The 19,641-nt window shown below is 45.7% G+C and overlaps 1 long non-coding RNA gene across 4 annotated transcripts in view; it reads left to right on the forward strand.

Annotated features, from left to right (window-relative positions):
* LOC109502579 overlaps nucleotides 1-6,427 on the forward strand; it is a 100,098-nt gene extending 93,671 nt beyond the window's left edge. For 2 of the 4 annotated variants that reach the window (XR_006582974.1, XR_006582980.1), the window contains 2 exons: nucleotides 2,677-2,825; nucleotides 5,897-6,427. This is a non-coding gene — a long non-coding RNA (uncharacterized LOC109502579). The remainder of the gene's footprint in view (nucleotides 1-2,676; nucleotides 2,826-5,896) is intronic. The other 2 variants (XR_006582972.1, XR_006582978.1) reach the window with 1 other exon arrangement.
* Nucleotides 6,428-19,641: the final 13,214 nt, after the last annotated feature.

Consider the following 19,641-nt stretch of genomic DNA (forward strand, 5'->3'; position numbering starts at 1 on the left):
AGGCCCTGTTCTAAGCACCATATTTACACATGTTTTCTTCTCACAATAACCCTGTGAGGCGGGTACTATTGTAATTAAGAAACTGAGCCACAGAGAGTTTGAGTTATCAGTCCAAGTTAGCACAGATGGTCTAGTGGTAGAGCTGGGATTTAAGCCGAGGCAATGTGGTGCCACCATGTTATGTGTCCTCTAATGTCAACAGGGAAAGAGTAAGTCCCTCAAGGCAGAATTTTTGTGTTGATGAAAGAGGAGAATGGATGTGAAGAGATAAAACCCACAGATGTTCCCTCATGGCTGGGTCCTGTTAGAGGGAAAAGGTGACTTCCTGCCAGGAAGTCCACATTCAAGTCTCCATGCTTACCCTCTGGCCATTGCCAGGGGAAGACAAAAGCAAGCAAGGAGCGAAAAGATAACAAAATATCAGATGTACAACAACTAAGCTGTTAGATATCTACAATGAAAGGACTGGATGAAATACAGATATAAGAGCATTAATAATTTCTGAACAGGACCCAGCCAAATGACAAAATTCTGAAAGAATAAGAGCCATGCCTAGGGAGGGCAACATGGAAGACAACAAAGAAAAGATGCCAAATATGGAAGAACTTTGAGAAACTGAGATCAACTGGAGAAAAGCAGAGGCCAATTTCTCACAAGTAGTAAAAACGTGATGTGAAGCTCTAAGTATTCCAGGAGGCTGGACTCCATGGTGGTTTGGGGGGAAAATTTAGAGTCAGGCTGCTGGGGTTAAATCCTGCCTCTGGCACCATCACTTGCGGTCCTTTGGCAAAGTTGCAGGATCCCTCTGAGCCCCGGTGTTCTGATCTGTAAAAGTTTAAAAATGCCTATGTCGGAGAAAGTTGCGAGGATAAAACAACGTGTGAGGATGTGTTAAGCACAGTACCTGGAGTAGAGCAAGTGCTTACTAAATATTAGCTACTTAGCCAGTATTTGTTAGCTCCTGCAAGCCCACCACGGTCTTGGGACCAGCACACAGGGGCCCCTGGAACCAGCCCCACTTGGGGAATCACAAGCACCAAGTCTATAACAGCAGAGATCTGGACCCAGCATGGGAAGCCAGGGAAGGCAGTGCTGGTGAACAGATGAAGGCATGCATGGAGGGGCCCTCACCAGGTAGATGCGCACAAGAGGGAGCACAGTCTGGTCTGAGAGTCGGGATAATGGAACACCAGAAGTGAGGCCCTGGAACAACATTCCACCCAAACTATAATTGTAGTAACTCTTTGTATAACTCTCAGAAAACCCCTTTGATGACCACAGGTTCTGGGGCCATGTGTAAGCCATTTATGCTTTCAGGGTCTCAAGTTCCTTGTCCGAAAAAACAGGGGCAATGATATCCACCTCAAATCACTATAGTGAAGAGTAAATGAGGCAATGCATGTAAATCTCCTGGTGCATGGTAGGTACCAAGTAAATAATAACATCCCTCCCTCCCACCCACTGGTATAAAAACACCCACTGGTATAAAAACATTAAACAGGGAGTTCAGTGGAGCCAAAGAATAAGGAAAGTGGCTACTTTAAAAAAAATTTTTTTTAATGTTTATTTTTTATTTTTGAGAGAGAGAGAGAATGAGCAGAGCAGGGGCAGAGAGAGAGGGAGACAGAATCCAAAGCGGGCTCTAGGCTCTGAGCTATCAGCACAGAGTCCAATGCAGAACTCGAACCCACGAACCGTGAGATCATGACCTGAGCCCAAGTCAGATGCCCAACAGACTGAGACATCCAGGTGCCACTAGTGGCTGCCTTTTGAACTTAATTTCCAGAACATCCTTGCATTCAAGTGAATCCATATCTTTTCCAGTCTCACAGTCCAGAATGACCTCTCCACTCCATCCCATCCTGCCTTGTCTAACAAAAATCTTTATCCTTCAAGGCCAAGTTCTACTATCACTACCACAAGGAATTGTTTCTAGAAATTCCCTCAGCATGTGACTTATTCTCCAATTTTTCTCTTATTTCCCTCTGCCTTATGCTATAATCAATTCTTGAAGACAGAGAAAATGTCTTACCCATTTTGGTGTTATTCACAGTCTAGGCTACACACACATTTTTTTTAGCACTTTACTTTCATGGGGTCTGGGGAGCATCCTGCCCCCTGAGTTCATGTCTCCGTCTGTAGCAACACCTAGCGTGTCCACTTTGGCCTCCTCAGTACTCCCCAAGAAGGGAGGAGGGGCTATTCTAGTTAGGAAATTTGAGAACAAGGGCCAGCCGTCCAAGGCCAACTTGACCATTCAGTACAGTGGCTAGGGTCCAAATACTTGTAGGGATCCACAAAAAAATGTTTTAATTTCTTTTAAATTCAGAAGAAAAAAAAAACTTTTTCAGGTTAGGTCCAAGAAAATGTTTTAAAATGTAATGCTAAACTAATGTCATGCTACTATGCTCATCTTTATGCCAATGCATATGTAATTTTTAGTATCTTTTATGGAAGCAGGGACCCCTGAAGGCAAAAGGGCCTGTGACCCACAGAAGTCATGGTGCAGCTCTGTGGGCATGGGTGGCTCAGATCCTTCCCCTCTCTTCATTCCCTGCCTGCCATCATTTAGCCCCTCCTCCATGCTCACCATTTGATAAGGCCATAGCCATGTCCAGTAACTGGGAAGAAAGGCCCACTGTTGTTATATACCCTAAGCTAAGCCTTTGCTCTTAGGCTCATCAGTACCAAAGGCAATATGTTGACATCCTTCTGCCTGCACTGGACTGTTCTCACCCATTTTTCCTAACTTGGACAGAGGAAGGGGATGTCATTTATTCGGACCCTTGCGATCACTGTATTGATCCTTTAAATGACCTTGCCAGGTAAGTATGATGTTTATTCAACAGATGAAGACATAAAGAACAGAGAGTTTTCAGATTTGAGTCAAGGTCAAGCAGTTAACAAAAGGATTTGGAACCCAGACTTTTGGACTCCAAGTTAAAGCTCCTTTCTGCCACTACATTAATTAATTGAGTGTTGAATCAAAATGGCCAGAGGATATTTACCAGGCACCACAGAGCTTGGTTGAGATCTTCCCAAAATTGTTAACTTGGCAATTAGAAGCTCCAGCTGAAACCTTCGACATTTGCCCTCCCCTTAACAAACACTTCATAAAGTTCCAATTCCATTTTCCTGCCATGAAGACACTTCATCAGTTGGAATATATTTTGACACTCTCCTCTGCTATCTTTGTAGGAACATATTGGGGGGGGGGGAGGAAGGTCTTTCATATACTAGAGTACTTGGAATAAAAATATAATGTTTGATTTTCATGGAGACAGAAATATGAATAATAATGTACCTTTTTGAAATTAAATTTCTATTCCAGGAGGCCAAAACTCAAGATAAGCCCTTTCTACTGTCTGGCCCACAAACTTGCCCACTGAGCCTTGGAAGGGAAAGAGGCTTTGGGGATGAAACTAACAAACAGCTGTTCTTGTACTCTTATTCCAAGAAGACTCTTTCTTGTTTCCTCTCAAACTAAAACCCAGTAGATCAGTGGTCAAATTTCGAATCCTCAAATATTTGCCAAAAGAAATGTTTTGGGAGAAAAATATCTCCCAATTTCTTTGCCAGATGAAATTCCAATGTTGTTAGGCAAGATAAAGTACATGATTTGCCAGAAAGGAGTCCCTAATTTCCACCTTGAATTTGTGTGCATTTCTGCCTCACCTTGTTCCTATCCACCAACCCCAAGTAATTGTTAAGCTTGACTCACCCAAGTGCCTAGAGCTCCCTAACAGCAAAGATTTAGACAAGGTTTTGAGTAAGCTGGATTCTGTTTATAAGCTAGGCTTGTGTTCATAACATATTATGTTCATAATGATGAACATACAATGTTCATAATGATATTCATAAAATATTCTAGAATATGGTTTTGCAAATACAGGTGAACCACCTGGCCATCCTAGGGTAGCTCTCTTTGGTGTGAGTACTATAAACTTTGCATTCTCTTCTCTCACTCATGTTTCACACACGTAATTAACTCTTCCTGTTAGACTGTGAGCCCCGTGAAGGCCTTATTCACAGCTTTGAGCACAGTGTGTAGCTGTATAACAAAGGTTAAGAGCATGGGTTCAAGGGGAAGACAGACCTGGATTTGAATGTGACTGAGCTACTTAATTCATTGTATGACTTACAGAAAGTGACTTCCTATTACTCAGTTTTCTCATCTATAAAATGGGAGTGATAATAGATCCTGCCTCATAGAGCTATTGGGAAGATAAAATTAGCTCACACATGTAAAGCATTTATTTAGTTTGGCCCCTGGTGCTTTATAAGTGCTTATTTAATAAGTATTCACTAGTAGTATTGTATTAAGCACTAAATGGGTATTCTGAGTAGAACTTTTAAAAATGAGACCAAGCTCAGGCAAGAGGAATGCATAGGTCTGCCCTCGTTAAGGGGGATTCTTCTCCAGCCCACGGGGGTATTGCCTGATAGGCTTCTGGGGGCAGGAGGGCGGGTGCCTCACCTGAGTCCACAGGGACCCATGAGCATATCATAAACGGTCCTGGAGGGAACCCCTCTTGAGATGTTCGCCTTCAGTCTTCCCCTGCCCCACTCCCAGCGCAGTAGGAACTGAGACCTTTTGTCCAGGGAGACTGTTCCAAGAAGAACCTGACCCAGAGCAAGGGAGACAAACCCCACCGTGGAGGAAGTGTGCCCCAGTCTCTCACCTGCCCCGGATGGATGCTGTCTGTGAGGCTATCAGCTCAGGGCCTGCCCCAGCTTCCTCCACTCTTGTTCAGCACTCATGGCTCCCCTCCCCATAGTCCAGCTGTGGGAACCGCTGCCTTCACGGCCTCAGGGCCAGCGCGGGGCAGGAGTGCAGCTTGGAGGGGGCTGTCTTTCAAATAAGGACTGAGGGGCGTGTGTGTGTGTGTGTGTGTGTGTGTGACTAAGATGAGGGACCAATGTAAGGGTACCCCAGTAATAATATAGTAAAACCCCCAACACAAATGTGATCAAATGAATTGTTTTTTCAAACTAAAGAAAAGCTATAGTCTATGCAAAGAAATGTGTTAAGGCACTCAGTTGTCCTCAAAGGCTAAACTGTCCCAACTCCAAACATTTTCTGGGATTTCCTAGTTGTAATCGGTCCTAGGAAATGTCCAAGAAGCCCTAGAACGTAATTATAAAAGAAAGTATCTAAAACATCGCAATTGCATTAAAGGTTTCTGACCTTCAGAGTTCGGGATATTCTTTCTTTGTTTAGTTACTGCATCAGATATTTTGTTAGTTTTTCCTTTTAATGATTTTCTCTTTATGCCAATATCTGAGTTAGTATCTTTTAGACACTCTTCACCATGAAAAGGGCTTTTTTCTTCTGATTATATAAATAATACATGCTCAATGTAAAAAAAAAAAAATTCACAATATGTAAACCATAAGGAAAAAAGTACAAAATCACCTGAAATGCACTACCTGGAAATAATAACTATTAATATTCAATGATTATATCTGTGTAATCTATATATCAATATTTATATTTGTATAGATATATAAAAATATGTGACTTTTCACAAAAGTTGTGGATTTTTTAAATTTATGAACACCTGTTTTTGCTTAAGTGCAGTGTTCTATATATTCCTGACATAAAGATCCAGGAAATAGGGTAGTATCTGATGCGTATCTCAGATTTATCTACCTATATATATATATATAACTAGCCCTATGTATCATACAGTGTCTATAAGTAGGTAGAAATTTCTATGGCTAGCTATATATACAACTGCCTAGAGATCAGCTTATATGACGTGTGTATTTTTATTTGGCATCCTAATATGAATTCCTACACCGTCAACCCATCAACCTGCATGTATCATAAAGAATAGGACACATCTGTGCTTCTAAAAGTTTAATGCATAATTTGTGATTTGTTACTTTACAGGTTAACCTGGCCTATGTCCCAAGGCACGTGGTGTACCATGGCTTATGGACCAAACCTGAGATCGGGAGATCTTCTGATCAGGCGCTAAACCCAGGAGACTGTTTGAAATTCGAAATCCTAAGAGTGATCGTAGCTCAAAGGGAAGCAGAACACAGCCAAAAAATGTCAACTCAGAAAGGCACCTCTGGTATCAGCTGCAGCAAATCGCTCGCTTTAGGGATGATGAGGCTGGGACCCTGTGAAGTGGACCCGCGTACCTAGCGCGGCTGAAGCTGTACTTCCTTTCCTGAAACATCATCCCACTTCTTTCCATCAGCTTTTGTTTCCTGTTACATGTGGCACCGCTGTTTTCCTCTTCTCCCAGAGTACACTTGCCCAGGAAGTACTTGCACCTTTTTGGTCCAGGCATTTTCAGAGATTGAGTCAGAGGTGGAAACAGGGGAAGCAGGCTCCCTGAGAAATCAGATCCCATTACATCTAGAAAGGGCAGAGGGAATAATAATAACATTAAAACAACGTGTAACAGCTCTACAACAATTATCACAACAGCCAGTCCATGTAGCACTATGTTTCCAACACTGTCCTTCCTACTTTAAATATTAATTTATGCAAATGCTGTGTGTATATCATCTGATCCAGACAACGACCCAGTGAAGGAGCCACTGTTATTATCCCCTCCTTACAGAGGAGGAAACCGAGGCACATAGAAGTTAGGAAACTTCCCAGGATTATAAAACTAGCGAGTGGCAGAGCCAGGATCGTGAGCCCAGAAGTCCAGCTCTGGAGTCCAGCCTCTTGCCCACTAGCCCCCCGTGGCCCCTCACAGAGGCAGGAGTACAGACATGCTACAGTGGTATTGATGACATGGCAGAAGCAGAATTCATCCAGCCCTTGCCTTTGTCACCCATGTGCCTGATGAGCGAGCAGGGCAATCCTGGCCCCTCTTCTCAGTTTACCCTGCCTGGATCTGTGGCTCCTGCCCAGAGCTTCCGTAACTGTTTGTTGGCCCCCTTTCTCGGTTCATTGTTCCGTGTTTGTTTTTTCTAACATTTCATGAGAAGATCTTAAACCTATGCAAAAGTAGTCCAAATAATAAAAATAAATCCCCATTACCCAGCTCCTACCCACAAGTGTTGGTCCCTGGGCTTTAAAAAATACATCATTTATTTCATTTTTTGCCCTTTTTTAAATTTTTACTTGTTTTGAGACAGAGAGACAGAATGTGAGTGGGGGATGGGCAGAGAGATCGGGAGGCACAGAATCCAAAGCGGGCTCCAGGCTCCGAGCTGTCAGCACAGAGCCTGATGCGGGGCTCGAACTCACAAACCATGAGACCATGACCTGAGCCGAAGTCAAGACACTCAACTGGCTGAGCCACCCAGGCGCCCCTCATTTTCTGCCCTTTAAAAATATGTTTTCATAGGCTGTATAACATGTTTATATATTAACACTGTCAGGCATTTTATGATTTATGGGTAATTAAACGCACATACTTTGGAGGACACGGTCATACGGCACTTAGAAAAGTGTGACTACCAGTGATTTATGGGCATAACTGACGTGTCAAAGCAGAAATGCAGTCGGAATATCTGGGTCCAGGCTCTGGCTCCACTGCTCACTAGTGCGATGACCTGCACAGGTCACCTCCCTTCTCTGAGCATCATCTTTCTCATCCATGAAATGGGGCTGGTAATTCTACCCACCTCTCAGGATTGTGTTCGGGGACGTGAAAGGCTTTACGACAGTAACAAGCCACATAGAGACGAGTAGCAAAGCAGACTAATACAAGGTGGGTGTCTATGGCACCAACACTAAAAGCTGAAATCCAAGGCCGCAAAGGTCAATTTGAGGATCACACCAAGAGGCATGAAGTGGAGAATCATTGCCAACCGAAGTTACCTACGTGGGCTTTAAAACACGGCCCCTTTGTCCTTCCCTGGATATATGAGGTGGCTGCCGTCCCAGCTGGGCCCAGGATCCTTTCGGGTCAGTCAGTGCCTTATGGGCTACGGAGGTCATGAGATGACTGAGGAAAGGAGGCTGGGCCCCATTTTATCTCCCCAGCCCCACTACTTTTTGTAGCCTAGTTAGATGTCTTCTTTGGCTGACATCTCCCCAAAACCTTCAGTAAGGAATTCTCTCCTCCAGTCCTAGTCCACTAGCTTGGCCGGCCCCAGTCACCTGGCCAGCCAAAGGGAATTCAGAGACAGCCCTTCTGTTCTCAACACTGTAGATTCTATTGTTTTGGGGTTTTTTTTTAATGTTTATTTTTGAGAGAGGGAGACAGAGCATGAGTCGGGAAGGGGCAGAGAGAGAGGGAGACACAGAATCCAAAGCAGGCTCCAGGCTTCTGAGCTGTCAGCACAGAGCCCGATGCGGGGCTCAAACTCACGAACTGAGATCATGACCTGAGCTGAAGTAAGACGCTTAATCAACTGAGCCACCCAGGCACCCTGGGACATATATGTTTTTGATTACTTAAAGTATCCTAGGTGACCTTCATGAAAACCCTAGGAGGCAAGTGTAGATCTTCTAAATGAAGAAAGCAGGAGATTAGGTAACCCAGCCGAGGCCACATTGCTAATAATGGCAAAGAGACATCCAAATGTAGCACTGGGTGTTGTAGAGACTTTTTCTCTTAATTTTTTTTTAATGTTTATTTTTGAGAGAGAGACAGAGCACGAGTAGAGGAGGGGCAGAGAGAGAGGGAGACACAGAATCCGAAGCGGGCTCCAGGCTTCTGAGCTGTCAGCACGGAGCCCGACGCGGGGATCGAACCCACAAACCGCGAGATCATGACCTGCGCCGAAGTCGGATGCTTAACCGACTGAGTCACCCAGGAGCCCCTGGATTCTATTGCTTAAATCATATTTATAACGTTTGCCAGCTACCCTCTGACACTGTGCCTTATTAGGCCAGTGACTGCTCTCACTCTGCCTCCAAGGACACAGAACAGGCAGGACTGGCCGCCTACAGAAAGTGGAGTCAAGATAGCACCAAGAATGGTTTCCACTACCAGTCGAGAAAATACCAGCATGCTACTCTCTCTCGATGGACACACTGCCACCCAGACGACACCCAGCCCTGCCCACTGCTGCCCAAACTGTCCCCAGCCTCCACTAATGTCCACCCCTGGAGCACAGCAGTCCCAGCCAGACCCACCACTCATGTGAGGGAGCTGACCTCTGTTCTGAGGGGCTCCCGGCCTCTCACGGAAGAGACAGGGCAAGACAAGTGCAGTCCCTCTGAATAATCACGCGTCAGAGGAGCAAATAAACACAGACAGACCAGCTGCCACAGCACAGGGAAGCCGAGAGTAATTGAACTTGTACACATTTTAGAAGCCATTAGAGAATATTTTTAAATTGGGATATTTCTGCCCCAGAGTCCCCCTGGGGACTTTGCTCACGGACATGCCTGACGCCTGAGAATGGCAACTTTCCACAAAGACTTATGTGTTGGGGTTACAAGGCCACATACTCTGTACGTTTCCCCAGTGATCAAGCCTGGAAGAAACCAAAACTGGCTGTAAGACCCAGGGGGCGGCCCAGTTATACGGGCTCAGGGCTTTGGGCGGCCCATGCTTGCCATATTGGGGTAGGAGATTTCTCTCCAACCCCAAAGAAGGACAAATGAACACCCTCGAGCCCGAAGGCTGTAACCTGGGCTATTCGATCTGTGACCCCGTAATCACAGGTTGCTGTTCTTATCTGCACATATGTTTACTTGATGCCTATAGTATCTCAGCTCCCGAGAAACTACCAGGCTTAAGGCAAATGTGACAGATGGAAAAAACAGCCTTTAAGACAAAGGATTTAGAAGCTGCTTGTGGCATGTCCCGCAATTTTAAAATGTATCATTTAAAAGGACCGTTTTCTTTATTATCACCAGATGATGCTTAGTAATTGCGCTTGAGAAACAGTGCTCGACAGCACATTTCTTGAGCAACTACTGTGTCGGGGAGGGTTTACCAAAGTCGATAAGACACAGTCCAGCTTTCAAGGAGTCCACAGGCTAGTGGGATACATAGGCAGTTGAAGCTGTCGTTTTAATTCCAGAGAGAGAACAAATACTTAAAAAGAACTGGTGTAGGGGTGCCTGGGTGGCTCAGTCGGTTAAGCATCTGACTTCCGCTCAGGTCATGATCTCATGGTTTGTGGGTTCGAGCCCCACATCGGGCTCTGTGCTGACAGCTCAGAGCCTGGAGCCTGCTTCAGATTCTGTATCTATATCTCCCTCTCTCTCTCTGCCCCTCCCCCACTCTCTCTCTCTCTCTCTCTCTCTCTCTCTCTCTTAAAAATAAATAAACATTAAACAATTAAAAGAGAAAAAAAAGGAACTGGTGTAATGCCTATGAGCACCAGAACAGAGTGACCGCGTGTGTGTGGAGCGGGATTTGGGCATTAGAACAGGCTTTGCAGAGGAAGTCAGGGCTGATGAGAGCGAGGCTAGAGGAGGTAGCTGAGCCCAAGTTGAGAAGGAACCAATGCAGGGGTGGGGTCGAGGGGGTGGTGCGAGTGCTGCTTCCCCAAACTCAAACAGCACCGCGTGCTTGCCCTGCAAATGCAGCTTGGCCGTGCGTTTTCTGGGCTCGCTCACTCTTCTGATCAGACTGCTATCTGAAGACCCTCCAACACAGAAATGCCGGAATTTCCACTCTGAGAGCCACAGTAGAATTTTCGGCAGAGGACAGACTTGTCTCAACCGGTAAATCTATCCCCGACAAACCACAGGGGGCGCCTCTTGGAAATCTGGATCTTCAAGGTTGCCAGGTGCCTTAATGTGAATTAGAAAAAGTTCTTCTTCAAAATACTTTATCCTGACAGTCAGAAGAGCATTGCAATATATTGCTTTCATTGGGACACTTCACTGCCACCTGCCAGAAAGTTATCATGATATACAAATCTAGAACGTCTAAAATGTAAACAGAAACCTCTTAGGTATGTCATCCTACACAGTGTCCAACCTGCACAACCGTACACGGCAATAGTAATTCAGAGAAGGGCTGACCCATGTGCTTTGTTAAAAATGAGGCTGCTCAAGGGGCGCCTGGGTGGCTCAGTCGGTTAAGCGTCTGACTTCACCTCAGGTCATGATCTCACAGTTTGAGTTCGAGCCCCACGTAGGGCTCTGTGCTGACAACTCAGAGCCTGGAACCTGCTTCAGATTCTGTGTCTCCCTCTCTCTCTGCCCCTCCCCTGCTCGCGCCCTGTCTCTCTCTCTCAAGAATAAATAAACATTAAAAAAATTAATTAAAAAAAATGAGGCTGCTGGAGACAGGCAGAGATCCAGTATAGTAATGGTGGGGGGGAGGGAGGAAGAGTCCTCGCCGGCTGGTCCATGAAAAACATAATGAGCACAGACACTGCCCTTTGCCTTCTCTGACATCACCAGGCACTGTGGGTAGGCCTGACGCTGGGGCCTGGGAGCGATGCTTCCCTCCAGGCTTTTACTCCTTGTCCACTCACCCCCCACCCCAACCCAGGCTGTCCAGTATCTTTTGGAGACATACCCCCTCATTCCCTTAGTTTTTGCTCAAATGTCACCTTCTCAAGGAGGCCGACTTGACCACCTTGTTTAAAATTGTAGGGGTGCCTGGGTGGCTCAGCCGGTCGAGCGTCCGACTTCGGCTGGGGTCATGATCTTGCCGTCCGTGAGTTCGAGCCCTGCGTCGGGCTCTGTGCTGACAGCTCAGAGCCTGGAACCTGCTTCGGATTCTGTGTCTCCCTCTCTCTCTGACCCTCCCCCGTTCATGCTCTGTCTCAAAAATAAATAAACGTTTAAAATAAAATAAAATAAAACAAAATAAAATAAAATTTGTAAACCCCAGGGTGCAGGGGTGGCTCAGTCAGTTAAGCATCCAACTCTGGATTTTGGTTCAGGTCATGATCTTGCAGTTTGTGAGCTCAAGCTCCCATGGGGCTCCACGCTGACAGTGTTTGAGATTCTCTCTTTCTCTCTCAAAATAAATACATAAATAAGCTTAATAACATTGTAAACCCCAGAAACACCCCACACACACACAAATTATCTAGATTTATACATCTTTTGATATACCATATATTGAATTTATTTCTTATGCTTATTAGACATCGCTTCAAATAGAAGGTAAGTTCTATTAGGGTAAGGGTTTGATCTGTCTTAAATCACCGTTGGATCTCCAGTCCTACAAACAGTGCCTGGCACATACTTGGTACGTAAATAATCAGCTAAGTGAATTCAGTGTCCTCCTTTTGGTCACCACCCTGCCTGTTTCTGAGGCCTACTCTCTAAACTTTGTTGATTCTGGAAGCTCTTGTTCTTCTGACGTACCCAGTGTGATTCGCCCAAGACCTTGAGCATGACCCCAGGCCCCCCCCTCTCAGAATGCCCCCGGGCCCCCCTGGAGCAAGGTGCTGGACCCTATTAAAATGTCTCTGGAAGGAGAAAGCATGTTAAATGAAAGTCCAATATCGGCACCCTTCGCTGGATATACTGGTGACATTCCTTCCCACAATAATATGACTCAACTGTAGCTATGTACCAAGTAGGCATTAAAGTCCCCATTTCACAGATGAGGAACGCGAAGCTCACAGACACGAAGAAGCATGTCCCAGTCCCACGGGTAGAAAGTGTTAGAGCCTGGATTCAAATCTAGAACTGCCGACGCCCCAAATCTGGAGTCGGCTGGCCGTCTTCTCAACAGTAGTGCTACCAACTGAATAGCTGATGTGGTCGGTTCACACCAGAAATTCATAGTCAACATTAACCAAGTGGGCCCCATTTTTTTCTCTCTCCGTTACACACACTTCCAGGGGTAAATCATTTTCATCGATGCAGATGGTTTCCTATCTAGGGAATTGAAAGCAAGGAAACCAAAACAGAATCTGTCACTGTTTAACTTGAACTTGAGGAAAAGATGAGAGGGAATAAATCTCAGCCACTCAGATACTCCTTTGAGTAAGTTTGTTTCTTGCTCTTCGGCAAAGTGATGAAGCAGAGAGCTGTACTGTGGGCTGTACCCTGATTCCTCAATGCTTAGCCATTTGTTCAGTGTTTAAAAAAAAGGAAAAAAAAATTTGAGACAGATGGGTCCAGAGGAGAAGGCACTGGCTTTAGAGAAAGGGTGCCAAGCGGGCATTGTGGAGAAGCCGTACCAAGGAAGGCACCAGGTGCCCGGGCCAAATTCCTTCCTTTACTGAATCATGACAGAGCACCTCCCACGTCCCAGGTTGAACCAGAGCACACGTGTACAAGAATACCCTTTGTTAAGAAACAAGTCCTACCCCGACGGAACTCTAGAATCAGGACCAACATAGTTGTCAGGTCTACGGGGTTGAGATCAGACATCTGGAGAGTTATGAAAACGTTAAGGAAAACATTAATTTCATCTTTGCTGGGGGAAGAGAACTGTGTGCCGTTTACTCTCTGGTAAGTGGACAGCATGATCATACACAGGTGCAAACACCTCACAGTGAGAACCTGATGGTGACACGCCACCCTTCCCGAGTAAGGAATTGGTAGCGACTCTTAGCCTGCAGTCCCCAAGAGACTGCCTCAGCATCTCAGTGGATCTGGATTTCTTGTCTTCTTTCTCTACCCAGATACTGCCGATCCTTTCCGGAGTGCCACACTATGCTTGTCCCAGCACCACCTGGGGACAGGTCACTTCCTCGTGTTGTGACCTCATCGAAGCTTTCAGGAGAAGCTCAGCGTCTCTACCTGGCTTGGTCTGAACGTACACGGAGTACTCACTGTTAATAAGGTTCAGAGGCCTTCCAAAACATGTGACAAACCATCCCGCCCACAGCCCTTCATCATCTTCGTGTCTCTCCCTCAGCTGCCTGCCTTCTGCCCCCCCAACCCCCACCCCGGTTCCGCGTGGCCCTAACCTGTAATGTGACAATGGGGACAGGACTTGCAAGCCCCTTGCAAAAAGAGTAATTGACAGGTTGGTAGGAGCGGAAAATGGGTCCTGTAACTAGAACACAAACCCCATGTGATCACCATTCCCCCCTTTGGCTGAGGTCACACGTCATCCGTGTCTGTCATCAGTTCATACACCAAATTTTATGACCCCAACAGGCTGTGCACTGAGTTCTGTGATACAAAGATGAACAGGACCCACCTCTGCCCTTGGGGGATCTCACAGTTTAGCTGGGGAGACACAGTAAACAGATGATGACAATCCAAAATGAGGAGGGCTCTCATAGAGCCCAGGGGAGAGGGCTTAGAAGGAACCATCTGAGCTGAGAATAAGGGAGAAGAGACATTGCAGCGGCCCTAATGACACAGTCCAGCCTAAGACCTGACAACTGCGTGCTGTTCCAGCCAGGGGAGACTTGAGCTGCCCTCTCTCTGAGCCGCCCATGTTGTCAGCGTTCAGAGACAACACACACTCTAAGAGGGTTCCATTTCCAGATATTCCTGATATCCATCACTGTTTACATGGTGAAGTCAAGAATGCAGACATATAAATAAATGAGTTTCTCAGAGAGGGGGTGTCTCTGTGAGACGGAGAGCTGGCTGGGCCAGCAGCAAGACAACTTGGTCGCCAACGCACACTTGGAAAGCTGACAAAAATGACTTAGCACCCCTAAGTGATTCTCAGACGGGAACTGGGAACAGCAGTGACCACGCATGGCCAGTCCCCACCCAAATCTGGTGTCACAAACTGACGCAGGTCTCAACTCCAACATTCTTCTTAAGACAAAGGAGTTAAGTTGATGGGAGTAACTCTTCATTTCCTCTGCATTTCTGTAGATTACTGGGAAATTGGAATCCGTCTGGGAAACAGTAGCTCTGCCCCTGAGTTATGTTTTTCCTTTGAGAAAGCTAATCAACCTATATGAGATTAGTTTTCGTATTAGTGTGTTGGAAATTAATGCCCTTCCCACCTCCTTCATGGTATTTCATGAGGATGCCTGGACACGTGCATTAGGGAAAGTTCGCATGAAGGGTTTACAATGAGAATCTATGAAAATTCGTGCTGATCAGCAGTTTATTTATTGATTTTTTTAGTTTATTTCTTTATTTTGAGAGAGAGCAAGCGAGCAAGCACGTGTGAGGGGGGGAGGGGCAGAGAGAGAGGGAAGGGAGAGAGAATCCCAAGCGGGCTCCACGTGGCCAGCACAGAGCCCGACTCAGGGTTTGAACTCACTAACCGTAAGATCATGACGTGAGCTGAAACCAAGAGTCAGGCCCTTAACTGACTGAGCTACCGGGCATCCCCGAGCTGTTTATGATCACCCCCTGTCTATGGTGTTAAGTAATAGAAATAGAAGCAGTACTTTGAGTTCAGACCCCAGCCCTGCCACCTACCTTCACACCTACCTATGTGAACAGGTTGCTCATTATCTTTGACCCTCAGCTCATCTGTATGGTAGCAATAAAATGATTCACTTAGTGATTGTCCTCATTGTCTATTCATGTATTCATGCCACAAACACTTCCTGGACGCCTACAATGTGCTATGCGACAGAAGACAGAAGGCAGTATAGCCTAGCTGTGTGACTTGGGGCAAGTCGTTTAACTTCTACACACCTCAGTGTGCTCATCCGTCAAATGGAGATAAGAATTGTACCCACTTCATGGGGTTGATACCAACACCAGATTTCTTAACATATGTAAAGTGCTTATAGGAGGGCCTGAAGCACACGGCTTTATAACACTAGCTATTTTTCTAGGTACTGCATTCCTGATTGGAATTTACATTCTAACAGGAGGGAAGGGCAGAAGTCATAAATAATTAAACTATTTAATATGAAAGGTGATAAGTGCTGCATGAAATAGAGCAGGAAAGGCAAGACTGAGTGTGCAGGGGGTGGCTTGCAGTCTTTAATGTGGTGGTTAGGGTAAGTCTTATTGGAAGGGGACCTCTGAGCAAAGAACTGAGGCAGATAAGAGAGTGAGTCAAGCCTGCATCTGGGGGGAAAGTATTATGCAAAGAGATCAGTTGGTACAAGAGCTCTAAGGCAAGTGTGCACCCGGCATGTTTGAGAAATAGAGTGCAGAGGAGGAAAAAACTTCCCAGTATCCTCTCGTATTCCATTTCTGGGGCACTGCAAGTTAAATTGACAAAAGATAGCTTAACAGGAGAAGAGGTAAACAAATTTTACTTGATGTTAATATTTTAATTTTTTTAATGTACACACAGAAAAGGAAGTAAAAACCCAAAGAAGTGGTTAGGGCTGGGAGCTTATATACCACCTTAACAAAGAACAATAAATTTGTAGAGAAGTACCATACAAAGAAAAAGGATGTGGGCTTCCAGGGGCAGTGAATTGTGGGAAAATAGTTATACAGAAGGAAACTAATGGAATACAAGGGTTATTTCAGTGAGGTTTCTTATGCAGATTCAAGCTGGCCCCACCTCCAATATGAGAGTTGTCTCCTCTTCCTGATATGGAACGGGGTGGGTGGGGAAGAACTTCACAAGGGGAGTTTATGACCCACTTTTAGGTAGGCAGAAAGAGGACAGAGAGCTCATCCTACATCTGCTGTTTGCCAATTGTCTTTGGCTCAGAATAATCCACATGCCAGAAAGATATGCCGTATTTTGGGATGGCATATTCTGATCTCCTTCATAAGGAAGACAGTGTGACTAGAACCAAGTAGGGGAGGACAAGAAGGGTAGGAGATGAGGTCAGAAAAGTAACAAGACCAGACGGTGTCAGGATACCTCATAGGACTTGGGCTTTTGCAATGAGGAAAAGAGAGAGCCACCACAGGATTTTGAGCAGAGGAGTGACATGGTCTGATTTACACAGTCTTAAAAGATTTGGCTACCATGTGATATAACAGACGATAGAGGGCAAGAATGGAAGCAGAAAGATGGGTTAGGAAGCTGTTGCAATAATCCAGGCGAGAGATAACAAAGGTGCTAGCAGTGGAGTGGTGAGAAGTGGCCAGATTCCAGACATATTTTAAAGGTGGAACCAAGAGCATTTGTTGAAGGATTGGATGTAAAGGAAAGTGGATGACTCGACAGAAAGATGTAGTTGCCATCAATTGAGATGAGGAAGACTGACGGTAGAGTAGGTTTGATCGGAAGGACACGGATTTGAGATGTTTATTAGATGCAGGTATGTCAAGCAGGTAGTTTGATATACAAGTTCAGGAGTGAGTGGGGTCACCAAGGAAGTGAGTGCAAATAGAAAAGAAGACCAAGGACCAAGCCATGGCCACACCAATATTCAGGGGTCAGGAAGAAGAGTTCTCGAGAGAGAGTGCAAAAGAGGAAAATCCAGAGACTGTGATGTCCTGCAAGGCAGGTGGACAAAGTCAAGTGTAGCCTACAGGTCATTCTAAGGAAGATGAGTATGGAAAATTAACCATGGGATTTAGGAATGTGGTTGATTAACATGCAGTACTTGGTCAGGGGAGTGCTCGGTAAATATCAGCTCTCATTATTGCCCCCCATCAGTAGGCTCTATCAAGCACCCAGTTGTATCAGCATCTCTGCTCCCACCTGTCTGCCACTCGGTAAGAAGCCAGGTTTGCATGAGTAGAGCTAGATCCAGCAAGCACTGGAACCAAGGGAGAGGGTAATAGAATCCCTCTGGAAAAGTGGGGAAAACTGAGCCCAAAGAACCAGAAGGAGAAATCTAAGTCAAGCTGAGGGCTGGGGGAGAGAGGGTCAGATCAAGGATACGTTGGGTGTGAGCAAGGTGGCCCTGGGTAATCTCAATAAATTCCTGGTTTGGCCTCTGTGGCCTTTAAGGGCTGGTGAGTTCCTACGGGGCCGGGCAGTTTTGTCTCTTAGCTTGTTTATTAAAGTATAATGAACATACAATGTTATACTAGTCTCAGGTGTACAATATGTTGATTCACCAATTCTATACATTACCCAGCGCTCACCACGATACCTGGAGCCACCATCTGTCACCGTACATTATTACGAAATATTGACTATATTCCCCGTGCTGTACTTTTCACCTCTGTAACTTCTTTATTTTATAACTGTAAGTTTGTACCTTCATCTTTTTACCCTTTTCGCCCATCCCCCCACCCGCCTCCCCTTCAGCAACCACCAGTTTGTTCTCTACGACGAAGAGTCTCTTTGTCTGTTTGCTTGTTCATCTGGCTTGTTTTTTAGATTCCACATGCAAGTTAAATCGTATGGTATTTGTCTTTCTCTGTCTGACTGATTTCACCTAGCATAATAACGGGGTCAAGTGGTTCAAAGGGCCAGAGGCAGGCAGAAGGTACAGGCATAGGCCTCTCTAGTCCTCCCTCTTAAGACAAAAAAACAACACTAAATTTAGGGAGTCCAGTTATATAGTGCATTGTACATAACTTATATGCCATTGGCCAAGTCCTGTGCCTGAAAATAATAATCGCTGACCCCAAGGACAGCAGATCACGAAGCTCTCCTTAGCCTTGTTCCTGATGCTGAGTATTTGGGTCTCATGGGACTGATAGCCTCAAGAGTACATGTCCATAGTCAGTCTGTGGGGCGGGATGTTGGAGTTGGAAGTTGCTCCCACCCCCCCGAATCCTGCTCACTCCCCCTCAAAATTCTCTCCTCTCTTGGCTGTTACTGGCTTAGGATTTTCCAGAAGGCTTGGTCTCCTCCTTGTTAAAGCAAGGGTAACAAAGGATTGAATGATATTATGTTTGCATTTACAGCACTTAGTACGGAGCCTGGCACATAACGTGTCAGGAAACTGTTGCTTTTGCGGATGCTGGCAGCCCATTGTTAGGAGGCTGACACTCTGGGAAAGAGGACCGCTTTGACCTTGCCTCCTGGGGTGAAGGAAGGCTTTTGAGAAGCCGGGAGGTCAGGGTGGGAACGCACAGGAAGCAATAGGCAAACAGGTGTGAGAAAACTGGGAGCTTCAAAAACACACTGTCCACAAGCCTACTCCAGCAGCAGCTGTTCTGATTGAAGCAGAGCTGTATCTACAAGGACCAGGATGTGGTCTCACACTCTGACCTTTGACAGCATGTTAACCCGTTGAGTTGTACAGCAGGCCATCAGACGGTACATCTGTTCTGTGTCTCCAGACCATTTCCGGCCACTGCCTTCCGCCTCCCATAGCCTGCTGCGATCCTCCCTTATAACTTACACTTCAGTGAAACCCAGCCACTTGGGACTCTCCAAGAATGCCTTGTGGTTATTGCCTCAACACCTTTGCTGTGCTGTTCCCTTCCCTGCCACTGTGTCTGGCTGGCTCCCATTCATCCCTCAAAGCTCAACTTATGTGTCATCTGCCCCAAAAAGCTTCTCAATCATTCTTTCCAAGCTGAGCACAGAGCCCTCCTCTGTGTGACCACAACCCTGTGCTTACTGATTTGATAGCACTTAGCACTTTATTTATTTTTTTAAGTTTACTTATTTATTTTGGAGACAGAAAGAGAGAAGGGGAGGGGGCAGAGAGAGAGGGGGAGAGAGAATCCCAAGCAGGATCCGCACTGCCAGACCAGAGCCTGACGCAGGGCTCGATCTCACGAACCAAACTGCGAGACACATGGCCTGAGCCAAAATCAAGAGTCGGATGCTTAACAGACTGACCCACCCAGGTGCCCCTAGAACTTAGCACATCTAATAACATGAACTGCTTAATGCTGTCTCCCACTAGGTTTTAAACTCTTCCAGCAAAATATCTCACCTGTCACTCTCCAGCCCCAGCACAGCAGCTACCACATAGGAGGTGCTCACGAAATGTGGCAATATACACATTTACAGCACAAAGACAAAACAAAAACCAAAAAAACCAAAAAACCAAAAAAAACAAACAAAAAAACTTTGTGCATTTGGGAAT

The sequence above is a fragment of the Felis catus genome, chromosome C1, assembly GCF_018350175.1.
Source record: "Felis catus isolate Fca126 chromosome C1, F.catus_Fca126_mat1.0, whole genome shotgun sequence".
NCBI classification, from domain to species: domain Eukaryota; kingdom Metazoa; phylum Chordata; class Mammalia; order Carnivora; family Felidae; genus Felis; species Felis catus.